Source organism: Photinus pyralis, unplaced genomic scaffold, assembly GCF_008802855.1.
Source record: "Photinus pyralis isolate 1611_PpyrPB1 unplaced genomic scaffold, Ppyr1.3 Ppyr1.4_LG1, whole genome shotgun sequence".
NCBI lineage: Eukaryota > Metazoa > Arthropoda > Insecta > Coleoptera > Lampyridae > Photinus > Photinus pyralis.
The window spans coordinates 59,281,805-59,297,315 of record NW_022170249.1 but is presented as its reverse complement, the minus strand read 5'-3'; positions in this window follow the sequence as shown (position 1 = coordinate 59,297,315).

Genomic DNA, 15,511 nt, shown 5'->3' with positions numbered 1-15,511 from the left:
AGTGGTACTAAACATGAAATGTACTAACATACGCCGAACGGCTAAAGTTAAACTTCTTTTGGGTTAAAAGAAATCACTCCGTCAGTTAGCAAAATTTAAATCAAAGGTAACTTTATTTTTTTAAATGGAACTACCAAGTTTTTTTTATCGCATAAAATGTAGGATTTTTTTTACCTTTCTAACGATATAATCATGTCGGTCTGTATCTCTTACCTATTTTTTGTAATTCAACTATTTCTAATAATTCAGTGTTTTTAGATTTTCAAAGCCTGTCAGTAATCAGTAGGCCGTTAAAAATTAAGAACACCAATTTAAATGATAAAACATTTACCTCCAACAAAACAAAACAAAAACCCTTGTTTGTCGTAGCCCATTTTAAAAGATGAAATAATGAATTTTGCATTGAACTTAAATTAATCAATTTGAATAGTAAGCCGCGAAAGCCATATTGGAAAATATTAAAACAAAATAAAATGAAATAGCATCTGTCAGTTAAGTTCATTGGCATTTACAATTCTGTTGTTGATTAGTTAAGTTAATTTGTTAGAAAAATGGAATTTGAATAACATATTTTAAAGAGTGCTCTTTGCTATGAATTTTTAAGTACTCAATTTTTTGCTCTGTTTTTGGTGCACATTGTAGAAGAAATGTGGTTTCAGCACGATGGTGTCCTACCTCACTTTGCTATAAACCTTAAAGAATGGCTGAATCAACAATTGACCAACGCGCTCTCCAGACCTTACACCACTGGACTCCTGATGGGGATACGTGCAAGGAACTGTATGCAAAGAAGTCCCAATAACAAAAGAGCATTCGTAATGCTTTCGCATCCATAACATTTTTCTTATTTTTATTTAAACTTTTTATTTTGATTTTTTTGAGTTTTTCATTTGTTTTATGTGGAGTAAATTTTTATAAATTCAATGGTTTATAATTTTTAACGGCCTACTAATTACTGAGAGGCTTTGAAAATCGAAAAACACTGTGAATTATTAGAAATTGTTGAATTACAAAAAATATATAAAAAATAAATATTGACATGCTATCGGTAAAAAGGTAATAAAGTCCTAGATTTGACGCGATAAAAAACTTGGTAGTTCTATTTAAAAAAATCAAGTTACTTTTGATTGAAATTTCTTTTAACACAAAAGAAGTTTAACTTTGGCCGTTCGGCGTATGTTAGTACATTTCATGTTTAGTACCACTGCAAAGTCACGGCCTTCTAAGTTTTATGATAACTGCGATATTCAATTTTTACTGGATATAAGTTTTGAAAAAACGACGAATTGCGGCTAAACGACTCATATTAGATATGTGTAATACATAGTCACACTAAAATTATGGAATCGAAATACGTAACAATATACAGGGGATTCCATTAAAAAAATGCAACTTTGATATAAATGACCCTGTATAACAATTGCAATTTTGTTGAAACTATTTTTAGGTTGTAGTCTGAAGGGTCCTTCAACATTCCCCCACAATGATTTTTAAGTATGCGCGTTAATAAACCCACAATCTTCCACCCACACACTAATGGCCCACCCTGTATTAAAACAAAATAAATTGTGTTGTGTAAACTTTTTTACTGCAAGATCAATACTTCACGAACTACATGTTGATATGTAATAAAAGGAAAAAAAACGACAGTTTTATCGCCTAAGTCTTCCACATCCCCTGGACCTCTTGATAGTGTGGCCACAAATATAGGGTTCATCTACGCGAGAACCTGTATACTTTAGTATCAAACATTAGTAAAGAATTTTTTAAGTTAAACCACTATTTTTTCTTTATTGACTTGAAAAATCAACCTTGTACCTATTGAATATACACACAATTTCGAAAATGAGCTTTAATATGTATAGGTATAGGTGGCCGTACATCGATGTATGATTAATAAAAAATGCTACTCAATACAGTATGTACTTTTTTACAGACCATATAAAAAATAAAGTTGATGCTGATTTATCCGGTTCGAAAAGTGGCAATTAGAAAGTGGTTTTTATTTTTTTTATCAGTTCAAATAACATCAGAAAAAAATAAAAGCGTTATCGGCAAATTTCGGTTTTTTTGACATATCTTCGAAAGTAATCTAAATATTCCGGTTTTCTTATATGCGCATCTTTTGTCTAATTTGACTACCGTCGTATATTCTATGGTTTCAGAGACCCCATGGTAGACGTCATTTTCTTGGACACAGTGTATAATTATATAAGGTTTCCCAAAAGTCAAGGAACGGAATTATAAGTTTGAAACGCAAAAACTATATTTTGAGATGGTTTAAAACTTTCATACACTGGGGAGTTTTTTTTGGGCGTGATAACCCCAAAATTTTTAAATTGCAACCACTATCGAGTTTCACGTTATTTCAAAGGTAATTAAAAAAGAAACACATTTCCAAAATCAAAACCCGATAACTTACTTACTTTAAGATTTATTACTACCTGCGAGAGCTTTAAGTATGCGAACTTGCAAATAATTTATTGTTTCTGAATTTGTTGCGTACCTTGCGAAACTTTTTAGAAATCGACAGAAGAAAATCCAGTAGTGTAAGATTCGGAACGTGTTTTTTAATTACCTTTAAAATAAGGCGAAACTTGACAGGGGTTGCAATTTAAAAATTTTAGGGTTATCACCCACTAAAAAAATCTCCAGATTATGAAAGTTTTAAACCATTTAAAATGGAGTTTTTATGACCCTTAATTGATTCAAAAAATTTTTTCTTCGCTCATTTGAAACTTTTAACTCCGTTTCCAGACTTTTGGGAAACCGTATCTATATTATCAATATATAGGGTCGGTGTTAAAGATGGAACCTCTTACGCCCAAACCGTTTGAGACATAGTGAGATATAGTTTTTGAGTGCGACCGCCATCTTAAATTTTTTTAAATGGCAACAACATAGGTAATGTGATACATAATCGGAAAGCTTATTTTTTTCTCTTTTTTAGTCCGCAATTATGAATGTTGTTAAATGAGAAAATAATGGAGACAATCCTAGGACAACTCTGTCCACTGGTCCATATTTCAGAAAATTAAATTTCTCATGTAATACAATAGTTGTAAGGAAACAAACCAAATAAGAATTTTGATTCAGTACATATTTCTTCATTTTTTGGAGTTCAAAATACCGTAAACAATATTTAGTCAGATAACAGAGGCTGTATCGTACTAACAACAAAAAGTCCGACAACGACAACGACACCGTAACAGGACCCTTTTTTAAAAAAATATTTTGTGTGTATTTATTAATACTAATAATATATTTATCCAGTTAAGTCATTTTCAAATATATGTATGTAAGTATATGAACATGTCACAAATAATTCTGAACGAGAAATAGGAAAACACACAAAACACTTAAAAAAATTTTTTTTGTAAACCAATGCTCTGTCAAAGACAAAAATATTGAAATTAGTAAACCATTGCAAAATTTTGAACCGAATTCGATTATCATTTTAAAATTAATCTAATTTTGTTTTATTTTTCATTTTGTCTTGTGTGAACACCGTAAAAACCAAATAACGGCCATTTCACTTTTACCATTATCATGCACGTTTTCACTTTGAATCCAAGAAGAATGAAAATGTCTAATTAAAGATTAAGTAATTAAATAGTTAATAATTAAGTAATTAAAGTAGTTAAGTAGTGATCCAACAAATTTCCAATTAGGGGAGCCCGGTGAACACTAACGGGAGCCCTACAGATATATAGTGTTGCAGTATTTGTTTTTTTCTTCTTCTATGCAAATTTCTATGTGTATTAGGAATATCAACTGCAATAATCAGCCCTGTTATGTATCAGAAACGTCAAACTTACAGTGCAAGTTATCTGCCAAAAAACGTTATTTTGCGTTATTGAGTACACATAGGCAAAACATCGTTTTCTACAAATAACGTGCACGTTAAGTTTAACGTTAGTGATAAATCACAGGGCTGAATGCCACATTTACTTAAACTAATTTTGTGCTTATTGTTGAAAAACTAAAACTAGGATAATATAAAATTCATGGTTTTTCGATTGTCGAGCCCCGGCTAAAGGCACATCTTCGCTCATCTTTTGTTTTTTAAATGGAGTTCATTTTCAAATTGTGGGAGCTACCATTAGGTATACTACGTGTATTTTAAATTATTTATTTTATCAATTTATTTTGCTTAATTTTGCCTAATAACGAAGAATTCACCTGAAAAATTTGATCGTAATCGGTCCATTCGTTTTCGAGATATCGTGCTAACGAACAGACGGACAGACATGAGACATCGCAAAATTATGAACTCGCTAGGAGCTCAATTGTCTCGAAAATTTCATCAAAATTGATCAAAGTACACAGGGTGTTCATGTATTTATGGCGGCCGTCGGCCAATATACATTTTTTCAAACTTTAAGGGTGCTTGGGCAATGTGTAAGACCTTACTAAATGATCTGGTTTATTGATTTTTTCGCTATTTAAATATTATATTTAAAGGTGTGAAATTTCGAAATGCCTCAAGAACATTTTGTATCTTTAAAAATATAAGGGTTGATTTAGCCCCACTACTCCGCAGCCAGGTCTGCAATTCTGTGTTTGAGTATTATTGGAGAAGTATTCGACAAGTTTTCAGCGTGACTCAAATACCTACTCAAAAATGTCTACCAGCTCTCCTACCTTTCTGCCTCTCATTACCAAATTGTGGAGTTTGTCAATCATTTCTGTGGCAAAAGTGAAATCGGTGCTACAGGACGCGGAAAGTTGGCGGGGCTCGTTCTGGCCATAAACTCGTTCACTTGCAAACTGCTTCGTACGAAGGAGTTGAAAAATGTAGTTTTAACTTCTCGCCACTAAATGGCGCTCTAATCATTTCAAAATTCTGACACAGGAGACTTATCAAACGCCAATTCATCGCCAATTCTACCAAAGTAACAAGGGTAAGCCTAGTTTTATTTACACACTGTAGTATAATTATGCAATGTGAAGGACGTTTTGCCGAACAACTTAATTTTGCGAAAGACTGCTTCTTTAAATAACATTTTAAAGTATTTCTTATTGCAAAATTTTTCCGTTATACTTAACTAAAGAGAAATTGTACGTAAGCATGGAAAACAGAAGTTATGGTTTTAAATCTGAAACAATTTTGTTCACTTTCATATTGATTAACGCAACTTTCTTATTGATACATATGGTACAATTTCCACTGCAATTGAAATGTTGTTATTAAAGGAACCTTAATTTGTGACAAATAGATTTAATAGAAAGTAAACCAACTAAAGATGTTGCTTAGTCTTCTTGTTGGAATGGGTATTTCTTTGAATTTGTAAAGATGTGACCCTTTAAAAGTGTGGACGGTTTTAATTTTACGTATAAGTTACTGTTTTTTTTGTATTCCTTCTGTGCCAGTTGTTGCTTTGTATTCATTTTTACATTTCTTGCACTATGCGATACATCCACGTTCAATTGAATAGTTTTTATGAACCCTAGTTTAGAAAGAGTCGACAAAATTTGAGTTATTACTTATTATTACTACCCTTCAAAGTCAACTATTTGCGAGTGGTTAAAATTGTCTAAAGGTGGTTGAGAATCACTGGATGATGATCACCGCCCTTTTGACGCGATCAGTTCAGAAAAAACCAAGTATTGGGTACTGGAGGATGCAAGACGAAATAAGCGACATTAGGAATTTCCGAAAACCACGGTTTTCAGAAGTTTTCATGAGTAGGTATGTTGGGATGACAAAGGTTAGGCGAATGCTTTCGCCATTCCAAAGTCGTGCCCGCATAGAGACCCGTGAAGTATTTTTCGCGCGCTGTGAATATGAATCAGACTTAATTATCAATCGACTTGTCACTGGAGATTAAACCTAGGTTCATCATTATATGATCCTAAATCAAAACAAGAGTCAATACAGTGGCATGTTAAGGGCTCCAGCCCTCTCAAGAAGTTAAAAGTCGCCCCTTTCTTCAGGAAAAATAATGCCAACCATTTTTTGGGACCCTCAGCGAATTTTGCTGATCGATTCAATGAAAAAGGGTAGTAAGGTAACGGGAGAGTATTATGCAAACCTGATGCATGGCCTTAGAGGCGCTACTAAAGTCAAGAAATCCTCAAATTTTTCCTTTACATAATTTTAGGCCCTAACCTTAAAATAGAACTGTATATTATACTTTATTCGATTTCACTTCCCTATTAAAGAAATTCAGAAAATAAATGGGAGAGTGTACATTCACTCATTTTTATCGAACGTCACTAAATGAATTTACACTGATCGATTTTAGTTTGTCTATTTCGGAAACGGGGTGGACATCGAATAAAGTACAGTTCTATTTTAAGGGTAGGGCCTAAAATTGTGCAAGGAAAAATTTGTGCTTACATAGGCAAACGAAGTCAAAAACGAATTAAATATATAGCGCTCCATTATTTTAATGTTGGAGGACCAAACTCGTAAAGCTATCCCCCAAATGTTTATTTTTTCAGGATCTTTTTTTAGGGAAATGCGCAAATGAAAAAGGTGTGCCTATATCTGCAAACAAATTGCAATTAAATGAAGTATACAGTGTTCAATTAATTTAATGTTAAGTGGCCAAAATCGTGAAGTTGGCACCCCCAACATTGTTTTTCAATATCTCTTTTCAGAAAAATGTGCAAACGAAAAATCGAAGTGCGCCTAAATGTACAATCAATCTGCAAACGAATGCCGTATTTGACGTTTCATTATTTTAATGTTGGGGGCTAACTTCACGCGGGTGAAAAAGAGACATACAAAAAGCAATTGATGTAGGATTAGGATTGGAAGCTTCTAGAATTGACAATGCAGAAATGTCAAAACAGTGTCAAAGTCAAGTAAGTCAATCTCTAAGGATAAATTTTATCGAGACGATCGTTCAAAATCAAGAGATCGTGGTGAATAGGGGCCGTACGTGTTCAAAAAGGGGATCACCATTTTAGTTATCATTCCGAAGCCAGATTCTATAGTGCGGTTATGTGCCGATTACAAAATTGGAGTAAATCCACAGATGAAATGATAAACTGCGTAACGCTAAATATTTATGCACACTAGATTCGTTTAAAGCATATCTACATATTACGAAAGCGTAGAACGGACAAGGTAGTTCAAATTATGTAATCCCGAGATATACCTGTTCATGAAAAGAGTTCAAAAAATCAAACGATATCTACACATCGTGGAACGTATACCGAAAACCGTCTCTCATGCCCGTTTGCACCGAAAAATTTAAGCGGACCTTAGCTTAAGCGTACCTTAAAATCCATGGTAACCATTGTCTCAATAATCGTTGCCAATGCCATGGATTTTAAGCTACGTTTATGCTAACGGCCAACAATCGCCTAGTGAGTTTAATCGAATATTAGACAGTATATTAGAAAATGTGCCAGGAGTTTCATTTTATTTCGATGATATTATAGTTTATGGTTCCAATTACGAAGAGTGCATGAATAACGTTAATACCTACAGTGTTTAAAACGGTTACAGGAAAACCTGCAGGAAAATGATCTACATTTAAATTTCAAAAAATGTACATTTTTTCAAGAAGAAGTAACATATTTGGGTTATGTGATTAAAGCCGGTGCTGTTTCCAAATTACCTGACAAAGTTCTATCAGCAGTAAATGCACCTAGACTAGACCGCATGATGCCAGTGAAGTAAAACAGTTTCTTAGACTATAGTAACTTATTACTCCCGATTTATTCCGAACACTTCAACTCTAACTTATCCGCTTCGACGATTACTTCAATTAACTACAAAATTCTACTGGTCTGCAGAATTTGAATCCGCATTTATTGGAATTAAAGCTGAAATTGCTAGTGATCGCGTTCTTACACCCTATAATCCTGAATTGCCAGTAATAGTCGCTTGTGATGCATGTCCTATCGGTATTGCAGGCAATCTGTCACATGTAATAGATAAAGTCGAAAGAGTCGTTGCATTTATTTCCAGATCACTAACTGCAACAGAAAGAGGGTATAGCCAGTTAGATCGTGAAGCTCTAGCTATCTATTGGACAATTCAAAAATTTTATAATTATCTTGTCGGACAACCGTTCACGCTTATCATTGACAATCAGCCGCTAACGCGAATTTTCCATCCTAATAACATAACATACCAATTACTACATCAAATCAGTTGTTCCGTTATGCAGTGGTTTTCAATATAAGGTCGAAAACAAAAGGAGTAAAAAAACCATTGCCATGGCATTATTAAGCGGCAGAGCAAAGCAATGCAAGCTTGATAGGGGAGTCGATGGTGTCCGTCCGTCCGTAGGGTCACACCCGAGATACTCTGCCGCTTTTTTAGATCCGTTTTAGGGGTTTATTAATGATCAAATAGAAATAATAAATCAAATTTCAACTTCTACGTTAAATAGTGATTCAATTCGAGAATCTACATCAACTGATAACAAACGTCTTAAATTACGTGAGGAATTATGGAAGGGGACAAACGTTAATCCAGAATACTAGTGTTCATTCAGATATTATATTTAAAGGCAAGTGTGTTTACATTCCAAACAAATTGCGTTCACACGTTTTAAAAGAGTTACATTTTACACATTTGGGAATTTCAAAAATGACATCGAACAACACGTCAAAAATTGTCAAGAATGCAGTGAAGACAGAAATCTGCCTCCAAAGGCGAAACACATCATTGACAAAATCCTAGATATAATTTTGTACGGGTACATATGGACTATGCCGGTCCATTTCAAAATATGCATTTCCTTATTTTAGTCGATGTAAAGTCAAAGTGGCCAGAAGTTCGTATTTTGAATGAGAGTCCAACATCAAATGCCATAATTAACCTGCTACAAGATATTTTTGCTTCAAGTGGATTTCCTCAAGTATTAGTGTCCGACAACGCAACAATTTTTGAGTACTGAATTCGAGGAATTCTGTAAAGTGAGTGGCCTTTCACAACATTTCATCGCCCCAGGAAACCCGTCAACGAATGGTCTAGCCCAGGGGTCGGCAACCTATTCAAACGGATGATCCAAAAATTACAATTTATAAAATTTCCCAGTTTTTAAAGAGCCGCAAAAAATGTTTGATTCAATATTATAGTATTTGACTATATACAGGGTCCTGCAACAGTGCGTCGGTTTTTCCTACATAGCTGATACCTGGTAAAAAATATTGGCGGTTGCGGATCTACAGAAATTATTTTTGAATATACAGGGTGTCCCATTTTTACGATGTCAATAAATAACTCATCTTTTTAAATAGAACATCCTGCATATTTTTACTTGTTTCAATGCCATTTGTTCAAAGTGCTATAACTATTCTTTTTCAAATGGAACTACCACTATTTTATTTCGCTATTAGATTGTCTTTTGGTTCTCTTCAATATTTATAAGGGGTGCCCTGTGCTTAAACTCCGCAGTTTTTATGTTATATTTTTCACAGAAAGTAAAAAAGTGTCACAAATTAGATAATTAATTGCTGCAAGTGTACTTTTGATTTCGTAAACAAATAAGATTAATTAAAAATAGTCAGGGAGACCTTTTTGAAAAAGGCTCTCTAAATCATGTCTAACGGCGTTTTGTGCTACAAACTGGCAACAGGCGGTTCTAGACTAATTTGCCCCCGCTGTAAACGATGCGCCCTGTTGCCAGACCCGATTTTGACGTTTAAGCCCTTAAATCCAAGATGGCGGCCAAAATTGCCGTTTTTTTGTTATTTCGAGTCCACAAGGCAGCCGCTGAACATTTTGAGTAGTTTAAGGGTAGAATAACATCTAGTACACACGACGACACCGTTTAGGTACACTTTCGTATTCATATTAAGGGCGTAAATGCCTAAACTCCGCTTAAAAACGTCAAAAATGCAAAAATTCATCATTTTTTTTCTTTCTGACCGGTTGTCGGCGTCCAATATGCATTCATATGGTCAAGTTAACATTTAAGTATGTGGGGACCTCCAGCAGCCCCATATGCCTGGGGCCTAAATATCAAGATGGCGCCTGGAAAGTCCAAAAACATTGAAAAAGTCGTTCTTTTTGCCGTATTTTTACTACAGTGGCCACTCTTTAGGTTCACTGTTCATTTTGGTGTTCTGGAACATTATTATGAGTAATTGCGACTGCCACCCCGGACGTAATACACCCCCGCGAGAGGGGGGTGGAATTATCATCTCCAACCGAACGGATTCGCGAAACTATCAATCAGTGCACTCGCGTGTTGTTGTGCATCTTCGTCGGCGCCGCTCCTGAAGTTCGTCTGTGTCGCTTCGATGGTGTCTTCCACCTACGTCCGATATTTCATTTAATTTTAAAAGTCAATTAAATTTACATCATGTAACTAAGATTACATTCAATGAAGATATTTTTTAATGTTATTGTTTAATTGTCATCGTTTTTTACCCATGCTCCCTTTCAAATTTTGCATTGTGTACTTCTAAAATATTTTAACAAGTTTTATTCTGTAATTTCCTTAAGCCAGAAGATGACCGTTGGTCGAAACTAGTCGCGGCTTTTACAATTTGTCTATTAAAATAGTATGGGGAAGGTTTTGTGTCTTTTTGGGATTTAACCTGGGATTTAACGACTCACTCTAACATTTACATTAACATTAATCTCGTTCATACTAATTTAACATGATATCACATTACATTCTAACGCATGAAGATGCTCTATTCAAACGTTAGGCCACATCTCTATTGATCGTAGAATGGTGCTCATGTCTTCTTTCGCGGTGATGACTTCCATTTGACTGTTTCAGTTTTCCCTAGGCCATGCAGCATGAATCATCCTCTGGTGGTGATTTTAACAGTACCTACTATAGTCTATGTGTAATATGCCAAAAACAATCCAGAGAGAAAACGTCAGTGCTTCAAGAGACAACGTTTAACTCTGTAACGTTCTTATTCTTGCATACCTACCTTCTTCATAGTATTAGTGCTCAATATTCTAAACAGTTTCGACTGCCAAGTGTGACGTTTTAATTAAAAAAAATCAAAGAAAACTTGGGAAGCGTGTTTTAATATATTTGCCCTCAAATTACGCCGCCAAACCAACTTCTACCTCTTGGTTCCATCGTCCAAAGTTTATAGGAGACGAGTCCCCACTTCCGCAGTTAAGCCCTTCAGTTGTGTAACATCCAGAATGATATTCGCAATTCTCATATTATGGCTCCAGGCCATCGAAATGGGAAATGTGTGGCCAGTTTAGTAAAAATACGGCAAAAAGAACGACTTTTTCACTGTTTTTTGGACTTTCCAGGCGCCATCTTGATATTTAGGCCCCAGGCATATCGCGCTGCTGGAGGTCCCCACATACTTAAATGTTAAATTGACCATATGAATGCATATTGGACGCCGACAACCGGCGAGAAAAAAAAATGACGAATTTTTGCATTTATGACGTTTTGAAACGGAGTTTTGGCATTTAGGCCCTTAATATGAATACGAAAGTGTGCCTAAACGATGTCCACGTGTGTAGGTACTAGATGATATTCTACCCTTAAACTACCCAAAACGTTCAGTGGCGTGCCTTGTGGGCTCGAAATAACCGAAAAATGGTAATTTCGCCCGCCATCTTGGATTTAAGACCTTAAATGTCAAAATTGGGTTTGACAACAGGGCGCATCGTTTTCAGCGGGGGCCAATTAGTCTAGAACCGCCTGTTGCCAGTTTGTAGCACAAAACGCCGTTAGACATGCACTTTTCAGAAATGTCTCCCTGACTAAAAGGCGAATTTCGAACAAATGAACTAATTTCTTTAGATAAATACGGAGAGCCGCAACTTTATATCAAAAGAGCCGCATAGCCGCAGGTTGCCGACCCCTGGTCTAGCCGAAAGATATGTGCAAATTTTGAAGAATAAATTGAAGATGATGGCCAAAGATCCAATGCATTGGAAAGTTTGTGAAATAGTATTTCGATTCCGAGCTAAATCTTGCAAAAGTCCAACTGAAATGTATTTAAATCGACTATTTCGAACGAAATTAGATGCAGTGCGGCCAAATCCAGTTCAAAAACAAAATGGTGTACCTACCCTACGACATCGTATATTAAAATTGGGAGATCGTGTACAATCAAGACACTATCCGACTAAGAGCTGGAAATATGGAACAATAATCAGGAAACTTGGTCATTTGCATTACATTGTAAAGTTGGTGATGGTTATATGATCAAACGCAACATTAATCAATTAATCAAGTCTGAAATTAATAGCTGCGGAGATAAGATTAAGAAGTCTGTATCATCCTGTACGTGAAATGAAGATTCCAGAGACAAGAAGAGATATTTAAAATTTTTCAAATAATAATCCAATGATGATTCCAGCTCAGACGTAGTCAGAGAAATCGTAGGAAGCCACTCAATTAGCAGATTATGTTCGATAATTTCATTGTTAAACATTTTATTCTAAATTTATATTGTTGTTAAATGTTAGTTTTGAATTAAGCGCACGAGAGTTGTTATATCTTAAAAGCACGCACTCTAGGAATAGAAAGAAAACGTAAAAAGGACAATTACGCATCGCACGTCATTAATAATAACGCATGTATAATTTGTTCTTTCATAAGTTCAGTTATAATAAAAAAAAAACCTTGTTATGTACTTGTGTTCCACCATCCAGAAATTGTAAAAAGCATCGATCTCCATCCTATTCTGCAATGAAACTATCCACTATTACACAAAGGCCAATCTGCTATAAACATGCCTCGCTCCAGAGCTTACCAAACTCAAAACTGGCAATCGCCTGCTCACATTAAGAAAACGTTTTTGTCAAAGAATTGCCGCAGTTGCAAAAAAATGAATTTTATATAAAACCCTCGAAATTAGTTCTAAACTTGACAGTCACGTTTGGCCTTAAAACGATTGGACGTGGACAATTGCAAGTAAAGTTGTAGAAATCTCAAAATAGGAAACTACATTAGCGTGAAGCTACTGTGAATTGCATTTTCTAATTGAATGCACATCCAAGGCAATAAGCAACAGGGACGTGCAAATGACCTAGGTTTACTCGTAACAGACTTTACAAAATTGAAAATTGATAGTTAACCATAAATTTGTATAAAACTTCGGACAGACAGTCGAGGGCATGCACAGAAGTTATGGTGATGCCAATTGGAGTTTATTCAGTACGCATTTACTTTCCTCAAGTAACTCTGTATGACTAAAATGAAACAAGTTAACATTTAAACGCACGCTCACAAGTAAATAAACTGCCCTATGACATCGACGACCATGTACCACTGCACTGTTTTACCATACGGCGCGCTACGGCGATCGTGTTCCACTTTTACCGGATATTCATTACGCACCTACTGCTTAATCATTTTCGTTCTGATTTAATTAATATTTAATGTTAAGAAGCGGTTAAATCACTATACTCACGTATGTAATTCGAATTTCGCTTTACAGTGAATATGGGGCCAAGGATTTCGGCACAGTTTATTTACTTCCCCCATGCAAACGCAGAACACGTTCCCTTATTTTTGTTATTGATACTCTAATTTTCTTCAGTTTACGTAATCAAAGATTGCCGACGAAGGAAGTGAGCGAGTTGGAAATTTAAATAAATCTCTGAAGCGTGAAGGTACGTGCGCGACCTTCCGGCTTTACTTGATCTTAATATGCATAATATATGAATGCCAGTGTGAAATTAATTTTATGCAATGCAAATTTACATTAATGTCAAAGTTTTTCAATTTTGGAATTTTTTTAATTATTTTACATCGTGATTATCCAAGGATCTTCAGAAAATGCTGACTGCAGGTGCAGTTTAGGGCTAGACCTAATTTCGTACTAATTATTATTACTAGGTACAATTCTTGATCAAACCAGGGACAGATCTCAACCTCATAAATCGATTTTTCTGAGATTGAGGCAAAATCTGACTACTTACGAAGTATTTGAGAAGCCGAGGCTCAAAAATTATATGATTCGATATTCGGGGGAAGCCTGGGGGGAAGTAACTGTTGGAAAAACACACATTCGGACCTTACATCGCACGGAAACAACTGAGTTTGAGCAAAGACTGGAACTTTGTTATTGATAAGTATCTTCAATAAATTCAAGAGATCCATTGTTCTACAATCCACAGGAACATTATTTGGACAGATAAGGCTCATATTAGTATAGTGTTTTAACATCAGACAACGAGCTGGTCAGATGCCAATTCTCATCGAACCGTCGATATTTAAACAAAGGTACGATTTGGATTTAGTGTGTGGTGTGCACTTTTCCAGAATCGTGTATTGATTTATAAGATCTTCCAGGAGAAACTCAACTTAAAAGATACCATGATATCATAAATCGGCTCGTCGTTGAGATAAATAATATAATGTTCCAACAAGATGGTGCACCACCTCATAACTTGAAAATAGTGGAACTGTATATGCCCATTTTCAAGAAAATTAGAAAATTTTATATATAAGAACAAAAATAGCTCCCTTAACGAGCTGAGAGAACATTTTTGACCGGGGTAGCCTGCTAAATAATTGCAATTGCGCTTTCCGGCATTTATTTCTTTATGTGGAACAGTTCTATCAGCAAGCTTTAGACAGTCCTTTTGCGATTTTACATTTCTGAACGCTATGCACTAGGTCCTTCGAGCCGGATATTTTTTTTTATTGTAGCAATTAATTTACAGCTAGCCTTTTAGGCCAACAAGCAAAAGTTGTGAAAGATTCTGACTTGAATGGGGTTGCCCCCACTGGAGCTACTCTCTAACAATTTTAAAATTTTTACACATTATCTAACACATGGTTTATCTGTAGTCTTCGGTTGTTGGGCTCCTCATCTAACAAAAGGTTGATAGCTAATGGGTTTGGGTGCCGATGTAGTCGTGCGATGTAGTTCTCAGTGCATTTCCTTATCTCTTCTTTGACTGTTGTTATATTTAAGTCGTTATGTAACGTCTCATTTCTGATATACCATGGAGCATCGGCGATGGTTCTTAGGGCTTTATTTTGAGTACGTTGAATTATGTTTATGTTACTTGCTTTGGCACAACCCCACAGCATGATACCATATGTCCATATAGGGATGATCATTACTTTGTACAGTAGTAGTTTGTTGTTAACGCTGAGTGTTGATCTTCTTCCCAGTAACCAGTACATCCTTTTCAATTTTATATTCATTTCGTTTCTTTTAGCAATTATATGGTTTTTCCATGTGAGGCGTCGATCCAAGTGAATACCTAGATATTTAACTTTTTCCTGTTTTGGAATTATAACTCCGTTTAAATGTACGTTAGGAGTATCGATATGTCGCAAGGTGAATGTTACATGAGCTGACTTAGTTTCATTTATTTTAACTCTCCACTTCTCAGTCCAGGTGTTTATTTGATTTAAAGCGCTTTGTAACCTATTAGTTGTCTCCAAAGGGTCTCTATGCGATGCCAAAATTGCCGTATCGTCTGCGAATGTGGCAGTTATTGTATTTTCGGTGGTTGGTATGTCCGCAGTATAGAGCTGATACAGTATGGGACCCATAATGCCTCCTTGGGGCACTCCGGCTTGTATTAAGTAGTATTCCGACAACTCTTGATCTTGTTTAACTTGGAAATATCGCTCCGAGAGGT